Consider the following 22,433-nt stretch of genomic DNA (forward strand, 5'->3'; position numbering starts at 1 on the left):
ACCAGGAATGTCCTCAGAAAAGTCCAGCTGCTGCCCATTGGACACTCCACCATCCCCCCACTTCCAAGTGTGATGTTAGTTGCTAATGGTGACAGTCCAGGGAGGGCTATGACTCTGGGTTGGACTGATCACACAGGGAAAGACCAAAGATCCCTCTCCTGTTGTGAAAGGAGGCACCTCCCGGCCCCTTCCCCTGCTGGAGCCAGGCTAAGAGTCAGGGTGCAAGGTTCAAGGGGAAGGCTCTGAGAAGTGGGCAGAAGAAGGGTTGGGCTGGAAGAGACCCATAAGAGCAGGGAGGGGACAGTGGACGGGGGGAAGGAGAGGAGGGAACAGGAGCTAAGAAATGGCCAGGGCAAGAGGAGGATGAGAGGTGGGATGGGGGGCAGCTTTCAGCATATCGGCCCAGTGTGCTGCCCCGGCTCCGAACCCCTCCCAGCTGCCCCTGCTTAATGGAAAGCTCCATGGAGACTCGGGCAGAGCAACGGCTCATGATCCCCCTTCATCAAGGACTCAGAACCAGGGCCATTAATTAGATGAGGGAGCAGCTGCTCAGGGCCCAGGGGCCGAGTGACAGGAAATCACTGTGTCCCTGGAAGCTCTGGCCTGGCCCTGGCCTCAAGCTTAGGAGGCTGTTGTTTGCCCTCCTCAGCTGTGGGGCCTGTCCAGGGATCTGCATGTGCCCTGCCTACTGCCAGTCTGGGATCAGACCCAGGAGGGCCTGCATGCCAGGAGGCTACTGGCTCTTGGATTTGACTCACATGCCATGGTCAGTCCCTACCCCAGACCTCAGTTTCCCCATCATTCCAATGAGGAGACTCAGTTCCTCCTTCAAGCAAGGATGCTGTCCTTGGCCACCCTGAGGGCAGTCTCTAGGCTCCCCCTACCTCTCATGGGCACTGCCACGGGCCCTCTGTGACTTGTCCAGAGCTGAAACAAGGCCGAGCCCTGTGGCAATGACTTCTGTTGGATTCTGGACCCTTTTCTTCTCTCTAGCCCCACTCTCAGGGATCAGGGAGAGTCACCATCTGTCCTATAGCAAAAGGACAAGAGGACACACACCTCAGCATGAAGAGGGGTGGGCTAAGGAGCTGGAAATCTCCCCAGGAACCCTTCTACCTGCCACCTCTGGATGATAGGGCAGAAGCTCAGAGTGAGGCAAGGACGGTCCTCCGTCATGAGAATTTTCTGAACTGGTGGCAGGGAGGGCAGGATCCTCTCTGGTAGGAGTCTCCACGGCTGTGAGTCTAAGGCTGACCAGGCCAGTGCTGCACTATCTGCTGCATGGTGGGGATGAGGGGGAGGGTTAAGATGTGGCTCCTTGTGGCCAATGGGAGAAATGGGAAACCCCTGAAACGCATTCCCTGAGCCTCCACAGTGGACATTGAGACGCACACTCCAAGGAGAAGGCAGGAGTGGGGTTGCCTGAGGCTGACCCCAGGAATTCCCAGGTACCCGGAACATGTAACTGATTCCAAGGAGCTGAGAGCGCTGGCAGAACAGGAAGATGCAGGAAGGAGAGGTGTTTAGGGGACCTCTCCAATCCCCTACCAGGACATGAAGGTTACGTTCTGATCCCCAAATCTGATGGGTTGTGTGTTCACAAGGGCCTGATGGGTCAGATGTTTAAAATATGGGCCGTCTTGGAAAAGCTGACTTTTCTGGTGGTGGAACCTTTATCCCTTGCATTTCCCACCCCTTCTCCACTTGCAGGTCCTACCAGATTGAATCTGGGCCACCTCCCAGGCACCTGCATCCCCAGGGGTGAATGGACGAGAGGCACATCTTCAGGACCACAGCTAAGGCCCTGATGCCTACAAGCCCCAGGGGCCCCCAGGTGGCCACCTCCTGACTTCACCTGCCCTAAGCTGAACCACGCTTCCCACTTCTCCAATTCATTTTTTTTTTTTGAGAGAGAGAGAGAGAGAGAGAGAGAGAGAGAATTTTTTAATATTTATTTTTTTTCTAGATATCAGCGGACACAACATCTTTGTATGTGGTGCTGAGGATCGAACCCGGGCTGCACGCATGCCAGGCGAGCACGCTACCACTTGAGCCACATCCCCAGCCCCCACTTCTCCAATTCAAATACAGTCCTGCTTCTGCTGGTCCCAGGACTCCCCTCAATAGGATTGAAATCAATGAACAATTTGCTGCTTTTTGTAGATCCCATCTCCCTGAGATCAGCCCTGCCCACCCTCCTCAGGCTGCTGGGTGACAGGGCTTATCCTCTACCTGACAAACACCTGAGGGTCTAGAGGAAATAAGGACAAAGCAAAGACCCAGGAAATTTTATTTTTATTTATTTATTTTGGTATTGGGGATTGAACCCAGGGGCCCTTTACCACTTAGCTACATCCTCAGTCCCTTTTATTTATTTATTTTTAAATTTTTTTAATATTTATTTTTTAGTTTTAGTTGGACACATTATCTTTATTTCACTTATTTATTTTCATGTCTTGCTGAGGATAGAACCCAGGGTCCGGCATGTGCAAGGTGAGCGCTCTACCACTGAGCCACAATCCCAGCCCCTATTTTTTGTTTTGAGATAAGTTGCTGATGGTCTCACTAAAGTGCTGAGGTTGGCCTTGAGCTTGTGATCCTCCTGCCTCAGCCTCCCCAGTTGCTGGGATTACAGGCTTGTGTTCCTGCGCCTGGCAGGAATTTGTATTTTTTTAAAAAACCCTCCAAGGGATTCAAATGGAGCTGGTCTGAGGATTGCTTGGAAATTAACAGCTCGGGCTGCTGTCAGCCTTCCCTCCACCTGCTAGTTGTGTGATCCCGAATCCCTTCTCTGTGCCTCAGCATCCTCATCTGTGAAATGAGAGCAACAATAGCTCCTGTCCCATAGGATGTCTGTCTGGAGGATTAACAGGAAATGCAGGCAGAGGGCTTAACTCAAAGCCTGCTACTTAACAGGCATTCAGTAATGACTGGTGATAACAGTGAATGTGACAAGGAGCAGGAGCCACCATGCACGTGGGGCCTCCATCTGGCCACCCAGCTTCTCCTGCACCCTCAGCGCCACATGGTAGGTAAGCCTGGTACCTGCCCAGAAACAGTACACCCATGCTCCTCCCACTGCACTGGAGACCCACCACCATGCTCCTGGGAGGTCGGTGGGAGAGGCCTCTGGAGATTAGGGGTGTGCTGTCGTAGCTTTGACTCTTGAGCAGTAGAGGGAAACAAAACTTTGACTCCCTGTCAGTTCCTGACCTGCCAGTTAGGATGCTGCTTAAGGAAGCTGTGAGGTGCCTCCTTCTGGAGGGATCAGGAAGGGGCCCCAGAAAGAGGCTTCGTTACCCCTGGGGGTTGGTCAGTTCCCCGGGTTACATGGAAATCCACAGAGAGCTGGGGATAGTGGAGGCCTGTAGGGCAGAGGAAAGATGGATGCTTCCTTCCTGGCAGGGACAGGTAATCAATTCCAAAGAACCACAGAAACTTCCTCAAAGGGGCTTCAGGTGCCCACGGCTCACTTTCTGCTACCTCAAGAGATACAGGGTACAACAGTTCGAGGTGTGGGTTTCAGCTCAGCTTGTCTGGGTTTCTTTTTTTCTACTTTATTGAAATATAATTTACATACAATAAAATGCATACATTTTAAGAGTTCATTTTGAAGAGTTTTGACAAATTTATGTACACATATAACCACCTCTATGATCATGATATAGAACATTTTCATCATCCCCAAAAGCTCCCTGGTGCCCCTTCCCAGTCAATCCCTACCCTGCCCCCAGCCCCAGGCAACCACTGATCTGCTTTCTGTCACTATAGATTAGATTTCTCTTTTCTAGAGTTTCATATAAATGGAATTATGTAATATCTACTCTTGGTGTCTGGCTGCTTTCACTGAGCATAGTGTTTATGAAATTCATCTGTGTTGTTATGTCAGGAGTTTACACACCTTTTATTGCCGTCTAACATCCCTTTGTATAAGACAATCAGATCACCTGTGGGTGGACATTTGCGTTGGTTCTAGGTTTGCGCTGACGTGAATAAAGCTACTATGAATATACGTGTTCAAGGCTTTGTGAACATATGCCTTTTCTTTTCTTAGGTACACACCGAAGAGTTGAATGGCTGGGTCGTGTGGTAAATGTATGTTTAAATTTTAAAGAAACTGATGAGCTAGTTTCTGCAGAGGTTGTACCACTGTACATTTCTACTATGAGTGTAGGAGAGTTTTAGTTGCTTCCCAACAGCATAGCCAGTCTTCCAGTGGGTGTGCAGTGCTATCTCACTATGGTTTGGTTTTTGTTTTGTTGTTTTGTGGTGCAGAGGATTGAATTCATGCATGTGAGGCCAGTGCTCCAACCCTAAACTACATTCCCAGTCCTTCACTGTGGTATTAATATGAGTTTCCCTTATCGATGACAAATGATATTGAATACCTTCTCATGTGGGCATGAAGATACTGGCCATCTATATTTTCTTTCGGCTCTTTCAGAATTGGATTGTTCGCCAGGGTCAGTGGCTCATACCTGCAATCCCAGCAACTTGGGAGGCTGAGGCAGGAGGATCACCAGAGTTTGAGACCAGCCTCGGCAATTTAGTGAAATCCTGTCTCAAAATAGAAAGAGCTAAGGGTGTGACTCAGTGGTAGAGTACCTCTGAGTTCACTCTCCAGTACCACAAAATAAATAAATAAATGCTTAAAAAATACAATCAAATTGCCTTTTTATTGAGTTGTCAGAGTTTGCTGAGTGCAAGTCCTTTGTTAAAAGTAAGTACTGCAAGAATTTTCTCCCAGGCTGAGGCTTGACTTTTTATTTCCTTAACTGTTTAAATCTTCCTTCTGCTAGTTCCATATTGAGCAAGTTTCTTGGCCTTTCTGACCCTTAGTTTCCTCATCAGTCAGGTAGGGTGCTGGTGCCCACCATTTAGAGGTGTTTTGACATTTAACCCAGTTAACATATGTAAAGTGCCTGACCTAGAGGAGCATGCAACTCAGGGCGGCCATGACTGTGATGTCTGTGGGCAGTTATGGCCTCTCATTCCTTCCCCTGGGGCTTCCCTAGAGATTGATGTCTCTTTTCTGTCCATCTGGCCTCTGAAGACCCCATGGTTAGCCCAGGCAGGTGCAGGACATCCCGTACAGTCACCCTGCTCCATCCTGCTCCCAAACACTGATTTGGATGTTGTGTCCAGGGATTCACCAGCTTGGAACCTCAGAGAGAAGGAAATATCTGTCTCTGAGACCCCCCAACCCCTATCTGTGCACCCATAGTCACTCATGTACAACCACAACCCCTTAGTCACAAGAGCCACACCTGTGCCACTCTGTCACGCTCCGCTTGGCGCCTGCACAAACTCAGAAATACCGGGTGACAATTCATATCCCTCCTGCCCCTGGTCAGCAGTGCTGGGCTCACTGGCCGGACGATGCATAATTCAGAGGTCTGGCCCAAAATAGTCCTAGGCAAGCTCAGCCTCTCGGATGGGGGGTGGAGGAGCAGGGGCAGCAAAGGAGTGGGACGGACGCCTCGGCCTGATGCAGAGCCTGGAATCTGCCTCCCACTTGCTTGGTGCCTGGACAGAGCCTGGGGGAGCCTCCAGAACTCCTTCCCCAATTTCCCCTTCCACATCCCCAAGTCCTCCCTCCCTGGGAGGAGACAGTCACCTGAGGGCAGTTGGGACCATGGGATTGCCCACCTGGCCATGCATATCTTCTGCAGCTTAGGGTCCCCACCTGTGTGCCTCCAGCTCCCGGATTCTTCCCCAGGGTGCAGGCTGAGAGGAACACGGCTCAGCTCTTGGGCATCTTTATCCTCGGTCTCCTGTCTTCACCTCACCAATCAATCAGTTCCTAAGTCCACAAATATTTGCTGAGCACTTTCTGGGGCAAGGCTGGGTCCTAGGACATTGGAGGGCAGCTGGCTGTGCACGGGGAGGTTCACAACTAGCAGAAGAGGAAGGACGGTCACAGAAAGGACAAGGACCAGGCCAAGGAGGGACAGGCCACAGTGAGTCAGACAGAGGGCAGGGTAAGGCTTTCAGCCAACCTGTCTGGATGAAGGGTTGATCTGGGGAGACAAAAAGATAGGCAGTAGCCCCAGGTGAGTGGGGTGAGTGGGCTGGACAGTAGGTGGCCATCTGGACATCAGTGAGAAGACTGGCTGGAGCTGAGGGCGGTGGTGCATGCCTGTAATCCCAGTGATGGGGGAGGCTGAGATAGGAGGACTGCAAGTTCAAGGACAGCCTTAGCAACTTAGTGAGACCCTCTCTCAAAAAATAAAAAGGGCTGGGGATGTAGCTCAGTGTGAGAGTGCCCCTAGGTTCAATCCCCAGTACACCACACACACCTAAGCACAAGGAAATTAGCTAATGAGCTGTGGTCACACGAGGAAGGTTGTGAGACTGGCCTGAAGTGTCCTTCAACCTTTGGTAGTCCAGCAAAGACAGGGACTCCTCCATATACAACCCACCCGGGGTTTCCTCCAAGATCCTGTGAGATGGTATTAAGCGCTTCGCTCTGGAGTCCTTCTGCTCTGGTACAAATCCCAGGGCTGGCCATTGCTCCATGACCTGATGAGGAAACTCACCTCCTCACCTGTTAAATAATAGGTGCCATCGTTCCTACCTCACGGCCTGGTTGAAGAGATTAAATAAGAAATGGATAGAGTTTCCTTAACCTAGCTGCTGTCCCTGCTGCCTCATCTCCCACAAGGCCCTGGGTGGCTCTCCTGGAGAGGGTTACTTCTGGAAACTAAAGAGATGGTGCTCTGGAGAGAAAGCAAGAGGCCTTCTTGGCCAAGGAGGACTTTGACCTGTGATTTGAGACGTAGGACCTGGCTCCAGAACGCCCACGGACAAAGAAGACTGGTGGGCCCCGCAGTAGGGACGCTGTCACCCATGGGATACCTCACTCCCACGACACCACTGGAGGCCCGTGGTGTTTGGTTTGTTTACTGTTTTCTCCCTGCAGAGGTCAGCAGGATGCCCTCTGTGACTCTGGGTTCTGGGGGCCCCTCCCTCCTCTCCTGCTCTGTCTCCATCCATCTCTTTGGGCCTCTGGCTCAGTCTCTCCATCACTGCCTCCCCCACTCTCGGCCTCACTAATTTTATCTTTCCTGAGTCTGTCCCTCCCTCCCTTCCCCCTTGTGCCACTGGTTCCCAGGCTCTGATTCCATCTCCCCCGTGCCTCCTTGGCTCTTTCTCTGTCTTCTGCTGTTTGGCTGTCCGTCTCTCCAGGGACCTCCCTAAGACTCTGCACTCTTTCTGGGAGTGGAGACAGTTGGGGAGCAGCGAGGGGTCCCAGCTTCTGAGGGGCCCACAGCCTGGGCCCAGCCCTATCGATTGGGTGGGGGGGCAGAAGACATCAGCAACTCCTCTCCAAGCCTTGCCAGCGCTGCTAATATTAGCCCAAGAAGGCAGCTCACTGATGGATTAGGAGAAATTAAGAATTCAAATTCTGTAATTTGAATTGGAGGACCGCTGCTTGCTGACAGCTAATACTTCCCCAGAAATTAATGAGTGAAGGAGGGATGGCATTGCTGGTTTTCTTCTTTGACAATATAATTTTCCCCCGTGATCCACATCTTTGAAACCCCCATCACCAGGCAGGCACTTGCTTGGAGGGCTGGGGTCCTGTTTGTCTCAGATCTTATTTCTAGATCCCCATGGATCCCAGAAATTTCTGGAAACTGGACTCCTAATTTCCAGCCAAGCCCTCCTCTGTCTGCTGGTGCCCTCAGCACAAGGCAAGACAGGCTCTGAGAGAGGTGAGGTGAAACTGGGGAAGAACAGGGTTCAGGGCACAGGTGGATCTTGCTTTTAGCCCCTCTTGGCTCTGCGTGACCCTGACAACCTATCTTTATTTCAGGACTCCAGTGAGTAAAATGGAAATTATAATTCCCAACGATGTTAGGGGATGTTATGCAAAGATGCAAGCATATCGTGGCTATCTTCTTTCCTATCTACCCACTTTCCTGTTCTCCTGGGCATCCCTGCTGTCTGGTCCTTCCAAATGCCCACCTCACAGCCCAACCACACCGACACCTCCTTGAAACTGGCTCCTCCAACAAGTCTGCCCAGATTCTCCCTATTGAGTCTAGCCTAGTGCTCCCAAGTCCATAGGCCCCCATCTCTGAGTCATCTTTTCTGTCGAGTCTTGGAGTTCAGGTTATTCCTGGGAAGAGGGTGTCCTGTCTCTCGTATCAGATTGTGAGATGCCATGAGATGGCACTGGCCCCAGGCCTGGCACCCAGTAGGTGCTCCATAACTGGTCCATAAATGTAACCAGCACCTTCTCTGCTCTTTGTGCCTGTCTTGTTGTCTCTCTGCCCATGTTCTCCAAGTGCCCAGGAAATGCTTGCTGATGGCTGGCAGACACGGAGGTCTGCCAGGGTGTGGCCAGTCCTCCCACAGTCCCAGGTGGAACTGGTGTCTTGCCCGGGGTGGGAAGAAGACACAGCCTGCTGTAGGGAGCTCCCTAGAGGACTTTCTCCAAAATGGCACCTTCTAAGCAATTTTTCTAAAGGACTCAGAGAGTACCCAGGGAAAAACCAGACCTCCAGATGATGGAGATGGAGTCAAAGGTAAGGACTTTCATGTGTCCTTCCTCCTAAACACTCAACCTCTCGGGCACCCACTCTCCTGCCCCAAGCCCAGGCCCATTCTCTCTGCTTGGCAGCTGGCTGAGCTTGGCCCAGTGGTAGGGAGGGACATCCTTAGCTGCTGGAGCAGATGAGCTCTCCATGGCTTGAGTCTGTGGCTCAGTCCCTGTGGAACTTGCCACTGAAGAGTTGGCATTGGAATTCTCCAGCCATGAAAAACCAGGACACATGGAGAATTGGCTAAAATGGCTTCCTTCATTGTAGGGAGAGGCCTTGGGGGTCACCTAGGGTCAACTCTGTCTTTGACAGATGAGCAAACCGAGGCTCAGAGAGGTTTACCTGCTGAGCAGGGAGAAGCTGGCAGGGTGCTTCCTGGAGCAGATAGTCCCAAATCCTTATCAAAGGCTCTGCTGGATTCTGGAAAATCAGATGTTCTTTACAATTCTGCTTCCTCAGGCTAGTGTTTGAGCAAAATTTTACTCCAGGGGGTCTGAGAAGGGAGATTGGCAGGAAAGTCATTTTCTAAGTGGTGGAGGGTTACTTTGGGCAGGAAACAAGGCCCTTAGAATCCTGTCCCTCTCCAAGCCGCTTTCAATTCACTTACTTGGAAAGTCCCCCGACACACATACTAATATCCTCTTTCCTGCTGAAGTCCATGCTGGATCCAGGGATGGAGAGGAGGTTTTGAGGGGAGAGGGCCCCGGAAGCAGTCCTATCCATATTCCTTCAAGGCTCCTGGGCTGGCACACTCCCCGTCCTCTCGTGGCCCCGCTGGTGCATAAATCGCCTTTTCCCAGATCCAATTAAAACGGTGTTGGGAGCAAGGTTGAAATAATCACATAATCATTTTCTCCAGTAAAGTTACTGGCTGAAGCCCGATTTGAAAGCTGAGCTGGTAATTGAATCTGAGGGGCAGCGACAGCAGAGGGGCAGGGAGGGGGGTGGTCTTCAAGGGGATCAGAGGCTTCAGGCTGTGATCACGGCTCCCATCGCCTCCGGTGTGTATATCCATCACTCTCTCATGTCCTCTGGTCACAAATGTCCCTCGGGGCTGCAGAATTCCCACACCATGTGAGGACCACAGGCATGAAACCCATGCCATAAGACTTATTCCATTGGGAAGGCCACATGCTCATAGTCACCCTCCCAGAGGGGTCACGCAAAGACAGGACTCCAACCCAGGTCCCTGACTATCTAGCCAATGGCCCTGTCTCCACTCGAGTTTTTTTGTCTCACCTAAGAATTCCTAAGACCTAGAGCCACACTCTCCCCACCTTCTCCTGCTCTACCCATCTCCCCCCACCATCTCCCATGATCCCCTGGGCTGGTCCCCCAATCCCATCCTCTCCACAGAGGGGAGGGGAGGGGATTCCCTGCTTCACTTCTAGACCACTGGGCCATGCTATGAGTGGATTCCTGTCCATCAACAGCCAACATGCCCTGACCGGAGAATCCGGTCCTTCACAGTGTCCTTCCTCCCAGCACTACACCGGCCTCAAAATATCTGCCACTTGTGGTGGCTCATTTATTTCTTGCCTTCTTTCTTTCATTCTGTAAGTATTCATCATGTCCTTATGACATATGAAGCCCCGGGCAGGGAGTTGGAGAAGAACAGGGATAGACAGAATGGCAGTTGCCCTCAGGGTGACAGATACTATAACAGTTAGGGGCCCTTACCTGTGACTGGGGAGACTCAGCTTTTTGACTGAAGTGAGCGCTAAGCTGGGGCCTCAAAGCCACAGAGTGTGTTCTTTGGAGACAAACATGAAGGCTTGGAAGCAAGAAAGAGTCAGGTATATGCCTGGTGCAGTGGCACACACCTAGAATCCCAGCAGCTCGGGAGGCTGAGACAGGAGAATTGCCAGTTCAAAGCCAGCCTCAGCAACATCGAGGTGCTAAGCAACTCAGTGAGACCCTGTCTCCAAATAAAATACTAAATAGGGCTGGGGATGTGGCTCAGTGGTTCAGTGCCCCTGAGTTCAATCCCTGGTACCAAAAAAAAAAAAAAAAAGAATCAGGCGTGCACTTGGGCAAGTTGTGACCTCAGTTTCCTCATCTCTAGAGTGGGTGCCTAGTTCTGTTAGCTTCACAGGATTCTGGGGAAGAATGAGGATTGATGTACTTTGTGAAGTGGAAAATTATACTCAACTGCTTATTATTGTTAATGAAGGGCATTTGCTCCCATGTCCCAGACAAGTGTACCGAGTCTGGGGGAAGGGTGGGTTCATGGGCAGAGTTGGCAGGGGAGGCTAGAGGAAGGAGGACTGGAATTTGAGACGTGTGTGGCAGAGCCCTTGTGGTTTTTTGGGATTGGGAGCAGCAGCCAGAGAGGGAGTTGAGTGATCACAGGTCTGGGAGCTGTGGGGGTGGGAGAAACCATGGGGTTGGAGGCTGCTGCAAGGCTAGGTCTGACCCTATGGCCAGCGTCCAGCTTCCACATGGCCAGTCCTTTCAGGTCTTGGGTACTCTGGGTCCCAGGAGTCAAGGTGGGGATGTAGCACCCCTGCACCACCCAGGCAGTCAGTATCTCCTCTGTCCTCCTTGCCTCTAGCAAATGTGTACTGGGACTGATCAGCTGACTGAGGGGCAACCTCTTTGCCAACTCCCCAGAGCCCTCTCCCCTCTGCAAGCTCTGGAGGAGACCTCGCCCTGGGCAAGCTTTGTGCCTCCTTTACCAGCTAGTGCCACCAGTCACTGAGCTTCCTGCCCCCTGGAACGCCCTAAGATCATGCCTGTGGCCCTCAGTGCCCTTTCTGGCACAGCCGGCCTCCTGGTCAGAAGCTGCAGGGGTGAGTCACGGCTCTCATTAGAGCTTAATTAATCAATTGAGTTAATCAGACAGCTGGGATGTGCTGTGGTTGCAGATGGGGGTGGGAGAGAGAAAGCCAGAGCAGGAGGGGCTGGGCTGGGGGAGCTGGGACTGGCAGGGCCTGGGTTGGAGTGGAGCCTGGCAGGTTGGCGAGGGAGGGGGGTACTGGCCAAGTCTGCACCTGAGGTCGCTGGAAAGAAGGATTGAATGGGCTCAGCAAGGGCCCATGGTGGCGGCTCAGAGAGGTGCCCTTTGCAGGGTGCCAGAGACAGAGCCCGGGGGAGGGGGTGGAGTGGGGATGGAAGCAGGACTTCTCCCCCCTCTGGCTTCCTCTCTCTTTTTTATTCTTTGTCATGTGGGTTTCTGAAAGCTGTCTGAAATCCTTATTTGAATGGAATGGGAAAGAAAAAAGACAAAATAAGGTAGTTCTTCACATTCCCAGTTATCCCAGAGATCTGCTGGCAGCATAGATAGGAACCCAGGCTCAGAAAGGAGACACTTGGCGTCTGTCTGCTGCTTGGGCTCTGGACATCTGGACTGGACGGGTGTGGGGGTGCTGGAGGGAGCGGAATCAAGGGCGGGCAGGAGTTCAGTAGGAATAGAGGGGGGCTGCACCTGAGTGGAGTTTGCACTGTGCTTTGCAAAATGTCGATTCATCTATTTTTTCCTCACATCTGACCTTGGTGTTACCTTGGGGTGGGGCTCAGCAGGGCAGGAAGTGAAGGGGGAGGCTAATTGGATTCTGAGGGGACTCTTGGACACCACTGATAGTGCTGTCCTCCAGAGGCTTACCCTTTCCATAGTGACCCAGGGTGAGAGATGGAGTTTGAGGATTGGGGTCACAGGAGGGACGGTAGGAGATGGATCAGAGAGACAGGCATTTCTTTCTTCCTTCCCTCTTTCTCTCTTTTTCTCAGTACTGGGAATTGAACTCAGGGCCTCACACAAACTAGGCAAGCATTCTACCACTGAACTATATTCCCAGCCCAAAATTTTATTTTGAGACAGGGTCTAAGTTGCAGAGGCTGGCCACTTAGAAGATTAGGCAGAAAGCAGTTGTGGAGGGAGAACATCAGCAGAAGCAACTCTGTCTAGGACGGTTCCGCAGATGCAAGGGACCTGAAACAGGACAAGAGAAAGTGTGTTTGTGCACATGTGTGGATGGGTGTGGATGTGTGCATGAACTTGGGTGTAAATTTTGTGTATACATGAGTGGGTTGGTATACGCGTTTGTGCACGTGTGTTTGTGAGTGTGTGCCTAGAGCAGTTCTTACCCTTGTAGGGGTCACTGATCCCTCCAAGGCTTGACAAGAGCTTAGAGCCTGGGCTTGGAAAAAAACACACACTCACCAGGCACATTTTGCCTTTAGTGATGAGGACTAAGTGGGACATTCACAAGATCTCCTGAAGCCCATTTGCTCAACTCCCGAGGGTGTAAATCTAAAGTCTCAGATCTCCCCCTTAATTGCAGACTCTACAAAAGATACAGCTGAAAGCTCGGAGGAGGACCCAGCAGGTGTGCTGGGGGCACTTAGTCTTGGGGGTAGCCTGGTGCCTGTCCCCTTTCCCTTTCACTGGCACAACAATTCTGCAGCCAGGACAGAGAGGCCTGGCGGGCCACTTGGACACAGGATCAGCTGTCTGGGTCATGAGAACTCCAGGCTGTGGCCCCCTTCTCTGGCTCCCAGCATCAGCAGAAAATGTCAGCCTGGCCCCGCGAGGGCTGCCTCTCTGCCCGCACAGAGCGCCCTTCACTTGGCCCTGAAGTAGCCCTGTTCTCTCTTTCCCACAAACCCTAGTGCTGAGAGCAGCTAAGAAAGGGAACCCCCATTTCCTGGGCCAAATTGAGTGCTCCAGCTCCTCTGCTTCAGGGTTTGCCAGGTCACATCCTTCCTGAGTCCCCCTCCCCATCTTTCTTCTGCTGGCGTCTGCTCCCAGGGAGTCATCCTTGAAGACCCTGGGAATAAATCCAACGATGTATAAAGGGCAGCCTTGGAAGAGGCTCCCTCCCTGTCCCTCTGTCCCTCCCCACTCTCTCTTTTCTTCATATGTTCATGGCTTACAAACCCACACATGTTGGATAAGAAACCTTTCTTCCACGGTAGAAGTGGGGTCAATGGTGACCACTCCTGTTTTAGAGACGGTGTAGCTCAGAGAGGGGCCTGGCCTTAGCCCTCTCAGCCAGAAGCAGAAGCTTCTGGAAAGCTTTTCAAGTCCAGCTGTTCTTCCTTCCACACCAGGCTGTTCCAAATGCCAGGATGTGCCAGAAAGGGAAGCTGGGGGTCTACCCAGCCCCAGCTCCAGGCCGGCTGGGGCCAGAGGTGGTCTACCTATAGAAGGAAGATGGCAGCTGTCAGTCTCCCTCCCCCAGAGAGCCCCTGCTGGGATAGATACTGTGATCCCTTAAAAGCCATAAAATTGTCCCCTCCCCAGCAAAACGGGTGTTCTGCCTTGTATTTCTTAGGGGACGCAGTTTGCCCTCTTTGACTTCCAGAAGTCCATCCCCACTGTCCTGGGGGCAGGAGTCCCTATTCTATGGGCTTCTTTTTTAAAATTATTTTTAGTTGTAGATGGGCACGATACCTATTTTATTTTATTTTGGTACTGAGGATTGAACCCAGGGGTGCTTAACCACTGAGCCACATTCCCAGCTCTTTTTTATATTTTATTTAGAGGCAGGGTCTTGCTAAGTTGCTGAGGCTGGCTTCGAACTTGCGAGTGGCTGGGATTACAGGCATGCACCGCTGCACCCGTCTATAACTTTATTTTATTTATTTATTTTTATGTGATGCTGAGGATCGAATCCACTGCCTTACACATATAAGACAAGCACTCCCCCCACTAAGCTGTAACCCCAGATCATCTGTGGGCTTCTTTTTCTAGATCTGTGCTGGTTATAGTAGCCATTCAGCCCATGAGGCTCTTGAGAACTTAGTGCTGCATGCTGAGTGCTGGATACTAGATATACTGGGTTAAGTTAAAAAGTACTACTTCAGGGGGCTGGGGTGGTGGCTCAGTGGTAGAACGCTTGCCTAGCAGGTGTGAGGCACTGGGTTCAATTCTCAGCACCACATATAAATAAATAAAAATAAAGTTCTAGGGCTGGGGATGTGGCTCAAGTGGTAGCATGCTCACCTGGCGTGCTCGAGGCACTGGGTTTGATCCTCAGCACCACATATAAATACAATAAAGATATTGTGTCCACCTAAAACTAAAAAATAAATATTTAAATAAATAAAGTTCTATCAACAACTAAAAAAATTAAAAATTTTTAAAGAGTACTACTTGAATTAATTTCTTCTTTCGTTCATTTTTTACAGATACTAGGGGCAGAACCCAGGGCCTTGCACGTACTAAGGCAAGTACTCTAGCACTAAGCTACAACCCCAGCCCTTTTTATTTTTTTATTTTGAGACAAGGTCTCACTAAATTGTCCAGATTGGCCTTGAACCTCACCCAACCTGAGTTGCTGGGATTGCAGGTGTGCTTTTTTTCACTCTACAAATGTGACTACTAGAACATCATTTAAGAGTATGTATCTTTTTTATTTTTTCCAAGAATTTAACCTTAGCTGGGCGAGGTGGCACCTACTTGTAATCCCAGAAGTCTGGGAGGCTGAAACAAGAGGATTGCGAATTCAAAGTCAGCCTCAGCAATTTAGCAATGACCTAAGCAACTCAGTGAGACCCTGTCTTTAAATGAAATATAAGAAAAGGGCTGGGGATATGGCTCAATGGTTAAGGGGTCCTGGGTTTAATACCCGGTACAAAAAAATTAATCTTTATTTTATTTATTTGTTTTTATGTGGTGCTGAGAATCGAACCTAGAGCTTCAACCCATGCTAGGCAAGCACTTTACCGCTGAGCTATAACACCAGTCTGTATCATTTTTTTTTGTGTGTGGTGCTGGGAATCAAACCCAGGGCCTCATGCATGCCTGGCAAATGCTCTACTACAGAGTCACACCCCAGCCCTCTCATTACATTTCTGTAGAACAGATCTGTGGTATGTAATAACAGCCCTTCGGCAGCTATATGGCAGGCTGTAGTTTAATTTTTTTTTTTGCAATTTTGGGGATCGAACCCAGGGCCTCACACATGTTAGGCTAGTGCTCTGCCACCGAGCTATATCCCCAGCTCCATTTTGTACAATTTTATTTAAAACTGTGAGATGAGGGGAGTGGGGGTTGTTTATCATTGTCCTACAGAAAAGGAAGGTGAAACCATGAAGTTCAAATGACTGGGTCAAGGTCATGCAACCACAAAAGAGAGGAAGCCAAGGTTTTTCCTGACTTTAGATCTGAGACAGCCCAGAGAGATGCCCCCCCCTCCACATGGGCATTGACCCACCCTGGTCCCCTCCCTGCCCTTTACCCCTGCAGAAGCCACTCTTCTGTCCCCACGTGCTGGGAACCTTCCATTAAAACAGCCCGTTTTGAGACCAGTGCCTCTTGATCCTCCATAGAAGCCAGAGCCTGATCTCCCATTAGAAGCTGCAGCCTGTGATTTCCCCATCAAAGCTGGTGCCTTTGCCCTGCCATTAAAGGCCTGGCTCCTTTGTACCTGCTGCCACTCACACCAGTGCCCCTGGGCAAAACACGCCAAGGTACTGCTCCCTGGCACATACCCACTTCCTCTCCTACCCTTGGTGCTGCCCTCTGCCTGGGCTCCACCTCATCTGCCTCCTCCTTGGAGATGAGCATATTCAAAAAAATCACAGGACTGTTTCTTTAATTTCTCCCCCTGTCCGTCCCTGGAACGTGATAAAAATACCCAGCATTGATCTTTTTTTCTTTCCCTTCTGCCGGGATAATGTTTACCCAGGTGTCAATCAGGAGAAGAATTTGGCTTCCTAATTTCTCTTCTCCTCCCCGGGGGCCACACGTCTCCCCGCCTCACATGGACACTGAGCTGGAATCAAGGTTACTAATAATCCCCCAGCACACACAGCCACCGAGAGCACATATATTAAAGTCACATATTGATTTATATTTTCGGGTCCCTCTGCCTTTCTGCCCAGCCTCAGCCTTTCTCTCTGCCAAGGAGAAAAAAGAATTACACAGCTATATTTATCGCCAAGATGTTTAGTGTAAAGAGCATTGTGTCCAGAGGTAATTCCCAAGCCCCCCCTGGCCATCTTTGGGGGTATTTTTAAAAAATATTATGGCATCACCAACCCATAAGCATTTATCTTTTTGCTGTTTGTTCTTTAAATTTTCCCTGAAGGAAGCAGTAGGAGATTTAAGGTAGATTGTCAGAAGGACTTCCTGAGTTGATAAATGGTGAGTTGCTATGCCCAAAGACATTTTGCCAGCAGAGATAATCCTCTGCAGACGGGGCATAGTGGGTTAGAAGTGTGTGTGTGGAAGGCAGGACAATGCATTCAGTAACCTCCAGAAGTCACCCGCCTGTCCAAATAGCACTTCACACTTAGTGACTTATGGCCTTGTAGTCCCATTTCACAATGAGGAAAATTGAGGCTGGGGTGTGAGTTTGCTTCTCAGTGCAGCTCTGGGTTTCATGTCAGCCATGCTTATTCACCCAAACTCCAGGTGTGATGGGAAAAGAACTGTCCTCTAGTTGTGGCTGACTTCTTCATCCCGCTGACTCCTGGCTGAGGAGCCGGTGCAGGGAGGCAAGGATCCTGACCAGGGTAACACCTGTGGGAGTGGAGGATGAGGATGGAGAGACTCCTTCCATAAGGAAGGGCTCTCCCAGCCTTCCCCCACACCTCTCCTCCCACCCAGAGCCCCTGTCACTCTGTCTGCCTGAATGGCCTTTAAAAATGCCAAATTATTTGATTCCAGTTGAGGAGGGGGAGCCTTGGAATGGCCGGGTGTTGAGTATAGGAAGAGGAGCTAAGGCACAAACCTGGCACCGGCTCCCTCTGGCCTACTGGTGAGTCCCTCCTTCTTGTCTTACACATCCTCTCTTTTCCTCCTCACATATGATCTGAGAGATTGAGGACATTGGCCCATTTCACACACCGGGACACTGAGGCTAAAGGACTTGACCAGGGTCCTGTAGCTGGAAAAAGACAAAGCCTCGCTACAGCCCAGCTGTCCTGACTCCAGGGCGGTAGGTAGGCGTGGCCCTGGGGTGTTCCGCACAGTGTGGCTTAGGAGCCTCTGTCCACCGTCCTCAGCTTGGGCTCACCTTCAAGCCCAGCTTCTTCCAGTACTGGAGAGCTAGCTTCTCCTCTGTGCCCCGCATGCATCTGGGCCGGGTCACAACTATTCCGGAAGGAGCCCAATTGGCCCCTGCCAGAGACTCCAGGGGGCTGCCTGCCTCCAGCCTCCTGCCTCCTCTTACATTTCAGCCACTTGACTGGACTGCCTCCCTCAGTGTCCCTTCCTTCATTCTAGAGGCTATCTTGCCCCTCCCCCTGCATGGCTGAGAACTAATAGCCATGGAAAGCCTCCATGTGCCAGTTCCCGTGCTGTCCCTCCATGTCGTTGACCCCACAAGGTTGAGCCCCAAATTACAGATGAGGAAATCCAGGCTGACAGAGCATGAATGACTTCCCCAAGGTCACCTAGTGGGTTAGAGGAGTTGCTAGGATTGGGGGCTAGGTCCTTATGACCCAAAGTCCTTTCTTTGGAACTCACTGCTACTCTCGGGTTGTCCCCATCAGGCAGGCCCGGTGGAGGCGGGGGCCCACATCGCGCAGGGCTCGGTGGGAATCAGAAACAAGGACCCTCCCGGGGAACTTTTCCCATTGAAAATCTGTTCCCTCGCGGCCACGGGTGATGTATGGCTGGAGCTGATGAGAAACGTGCGCTGGAATGGAGGCGGGCGGCGCGGGCTGCCCGGGCGCGGGCAGCGCGGCATTGAGATTCTGCAGGGCGCGGGGGGCGGCGCAGGCCCTGACACGGGCCGGGTAATTGATCTGGAGGTGCCAATTTGCAGCAACTAAATATTTGGTTTCTGCTTCTGCCTGCTCCACGCTCTGTTCAAACAAACTTCAATTAAAAGCGAAAAGCGAGGGGTGGGTAGGCGGCGTGCCCGGGTCCCTGCGGCCGGATCGATGGCACGGAGCCTGCGGGCTGCAGAGCGCCGCGAGCCGGGCGGGGGACACCGCGGACTAGGGCAGGGCGGGCGCCCTCTTCCGGATCGCCGAGCACCCGGCTCCCGGCCTGCGAGAGGCTATGGCGAGGGAGGGACAGCGGAGGCGGCATTAGAGTCCCGGCGGCGCAGGAGCTTAATCTCAGCTCGCCGGAGCGGACAACCGCCCACCATGTGCCATGCGACGGACACAAATAGAGGCAGTTCGGACACTTCCTCCCCGCCTGTCTGAACCTGTGAACTGGGGCAGAGACCCGGAGTAAGAGAGGTCCCGGAACACTGGCCTTGCTGCTCCCCGCCCCACCCAGGTTCACCGCAGCAAAGGAACTTCGAACAATCCTTCAGCATCTCTCCTTTCAGGTCGATCCATATGTCTACCACTAACTTGGCCAAAGAGCTAGAAGTGAATTCAACCCAGGCCCCAGCCCGGAGGGATTCCAAGAGGGTTTGGAATTGGGGAAAGAGCAGTGAGATCCTGGGGAATTGGGGAAGGTACCTGGGTTGGTGGCTATACAGACTGGAGCAGAGGAAGTCACTGGATCCCAGAAGTCTCCTTTTGGGGTTGTAAACAGCAACAATAGTCAATCATTGGGTGGAATTAGTCCTAGGTAATTTTCTGTTCCTCAAGGATGTTCCAGTACTTTGAGGGAAACACCCAGGAGCAGGGAAGAGGAGCTCCTCTTTGAGCTGGGGAGCTGGGTCTGCTGGTTGGGCAGGCAGTTTGGAAGAGGGCCTAAAACAGTTGGGGAGAGACATGATGAGGGGTAGGGGTGGAGTGGGAAAACAAGCCTCCAGGTGGGCACAGAAGGTGGGATAGATAGGGGGCAGAGGGGACTTTAACCTGAGACCAGAGGTGGAAGAGCTGGGAAGCTAAGTGAAGAGTACTGTCTGACCCCCGCCCCCAACTTCTGCAGCCTGCCTTCTGGAGTGGAAGGGAAGCTGGGGTGGAAAACTCACCCTTTCCTCAAGCCAGGCTGCTGCTAGTCCTCTCAGCTGCAGGCTGGGCCCCTTTCCTCCCCAATTCCCCCTTCCCTTGGGATACCCTTGGCCAGGGCCTGCTGTGGAAGTACAGGTCTTGCCTGTGTGGCTCCAGCTTCAGGCCCCCAGATAGCCAGCCCCACAGGGCTCCCCTGGGTGAGGCCTGGGTGCCATTCCCATTTCCACCCCCACTCCTTGGGGTTCTAGAGGAGGTTGGTCTCACCATCCCCCCATCCTATCCTCTTCAGCTCCAAGCAAATGCCTTCCCTCCAGGACCCTCTTCATCGGCCCTCAGCCCCCAGCTCTCTTTGTGGCTTGGGGCATCAACCTCCCCATCACAGGGAAGCTGGATCCAGAGCTTTGAATGAGGCTGAGGAAGAGCTCCAGGCCAGTCTGTCCCCAGGAGCCTTCCCATCCATCCTCTCCTGCCCTGGGGGCTGCAGCACTCCCTGCTTTGTGCCTGGAGCCCCTTCCCAGCCTGCTAGCTGGGCGACTGCTCCTTCAGTCCCTCCCTCCCTCTCCTGAAGCGCTGAGCTGTGGAGCAGAATGATTTCCTGTAATTGGCCAGCAATCCGGCCGCCCGACTTGTTCTATCGACATGCTGGTTAGCTGGAAATTGTATTGGAATCTGAGCGATGGGGAGGGGAGGGAAGGTGGGGGCAAAGAGAAGCAGCTTTGGGACCCAGCTGGGTGCAGCCTCAGCTCTACTGGGAAGACAGAGGAGTCACAACCAGCCATGACTCCTCTTTCCTGGAACAAGCAGGAAAGCAACCCATGGCACCACATCACCTCTTCCACTTCTAACCTTCTCTCCAGACATCTCCAGGGGTCTCCCCTGCCAGCTCCCAAGTGCCCCCATGGCCTGGGGTCATCACTGCCACCCTATTCCCTCTCCTGCCCCTGAGACTCTTTTTCAGTGACCTCAAGTGCTTTTGTGAGGACAAGGGGTGCTCAGCAGACATGATTCCTCTCCCATCCCATTTCTAATCATGAAAGCTGATCATGGAGAGTCCCAAATCTTTCCTTGCCCCTCCCATCCCCCTAAGGAAACAGAACAGAGCTGAAGAAAGATCGTTAATAACTACTAAAGACCAAGGAATCAGTGCCGTGGCACAGGTCTAATCCCACCAACTTGGGAGGATGGGCAGGAGGATAGCAAGTTGGAGGCCAGCCCGCACAATTTAGCAAGCCCCTGTCTCAAAATAATACATAAATAAAGGGCTGGGGGAAGTGGTTCAGTGGTTGAGCTCTCCTGGTTTCAATCACCAGTATCACGCAAAAAAAAAATTTTTTTTTAAAGGGCTGGGAGTGTAACTCAGTGTTAGAGTGCTTGCTCAGCGCGGGTGAGGCCCTGTGTTCAATCCCCCGTGCCAAAAAACAAAAATCGCCATACCAAGGTGTAATTGACCCGGGCAGTGAAAGTAGCGGGAGGGGCACCATGCTGGAGTTGAGCAGCTTCGCGTTACTCTCGTGGGTTACTTCAGGACCTCTGTAGAATCCTGGCCCTGCCTCCCTCACTCCCTCGCAGACTTCAGACTTGAGATAACCGTGTGAAGGTGCTTTGAAAACTGTAAAACTGCAAATTTCCCTTGGGCCAGCCCGGCCTGCGGACAAGAATGGTTTTAAGGGCCTGCCCGTGCCCTGCCCTTCATCGGTCCAAGGGGCGGGTGAGCCTGCAGCCCTCGCAGGCGTCCTAGTCGCTCCGCCCGGGTGTTGAGTGAAGCTGGGGAATGGGAAAAAGGCCCCGGGCACATAGCTGCGGGTAGGGGATAGAGCCACGTCCCTTCGTCCCCGACACATCAGGAGAGCACGCAGGGTATCGGGGACCGTAGCCTCGGCGCTCAGAAGCAGGCAATTCTCCCGCGCCTCTGCGTCCACGCGCAACGTGGTGCCAGCCACCATCCCGAGGGAAAGTTAGGAAGCGCTCCGCGAGCGCGCGCCGCCTGGGCCGGGCTCCAATCCCGGAGTGTGCTGCCACCTGCCGGCCGCAGGGGAGGCCGCTCCCTTCGGCGCGGGGCTGGGCTTTGGCTGTTTGCACAAGTGGCCTCTAGCTGAAGTCTGACTCTTGGAAGGCAGGCCTTCTAAGGCTGCCTTCCACCAGCCTGGGACAGGGAGACCAGGAGTAAGGAGCAGCAGAGCAGAGGTGAGACCAGGGCCAGGACAGGACGCATTTACAGCTTCTCCACACCTTCCAGCCTGCCCCACCTCTGAGTTCTACATCAAACTCCGCAGGCTGGGCCAGGGAAGTGAATTATTTGGAATTTTACAGTAACCAAAGGTTTTTCACTGACAACCTTTTGTTACCTCATATAAAAGCCTGCCTTTATAAATCTAAGGCAGGAGGTCAAATAGCAAGTAGAGAGCTGGGTCAAAATCCCAGGTGGGGGATTTTGAGAAGCTTCGCGTTACTCTTGTTGGTTACTTCAACCCAAGCTCTGGACCTCTGGTGCCTGGGGTTGTGGCTCAGCAGTAAAGCGCTTGCCTAGTTAGTATGTGCAAGGCCCTGGGTTCCATTTATAAATAATTAAAATAAAAGTACCATGTCCAACCTACAACTAAAAAAATAAATATTAAAAAAAAATTCCCAGGTCTCCTTATCCTCCTAAGAAGGGGGCAGAGTATGGAGTCTGGCTGGTCACCCCAAGTTGAACCCCTCAACCAGAAGGCCTGGAGTAAATACAAATGAATGTCAGTTACAGACTGGACACATGCAGTAGTGTTTACAGACATCCATTTCGTCAATTAAGTCATTTTCTTTCATTTTCTTTTTGGTACCAGGGATTGAACCCAGGGGCATGTAACCACTGGGCCACATCCCTTGCTACTTTTGGAGCAGTCTTGCCAAGTTGCTGAGGCTGGCTTTGAACTCGAGATCCTCCTGTTTCAGCCTCCCGTTGCTGGGATTACAAGTACGTGTACCACCACACCCAGCCATCAAATCATTTTCTTAATTACTGGGCTAACAGCATCATGAAAGTCCATATCCCCCCTCCCCACCCCCAGGTCCTGCCAGGCCCTATCAAACTGGGGA

The sequence above is a fragment of the Urocitellus parryii genome, chromosome 7 (assembly GCF_045843805.1).
Source record: "Urocitellus parryii isolate mUroPar1 chromosome 7, mUroPar1.hap1, whole genome shotgun sequence".
Taxonomy (NCBI): Eukaryota; Metazoa; Chordata; class Mammalia; order Rodentia; family Sciuridae; genus Urocitellus; species Urocitellus parryii.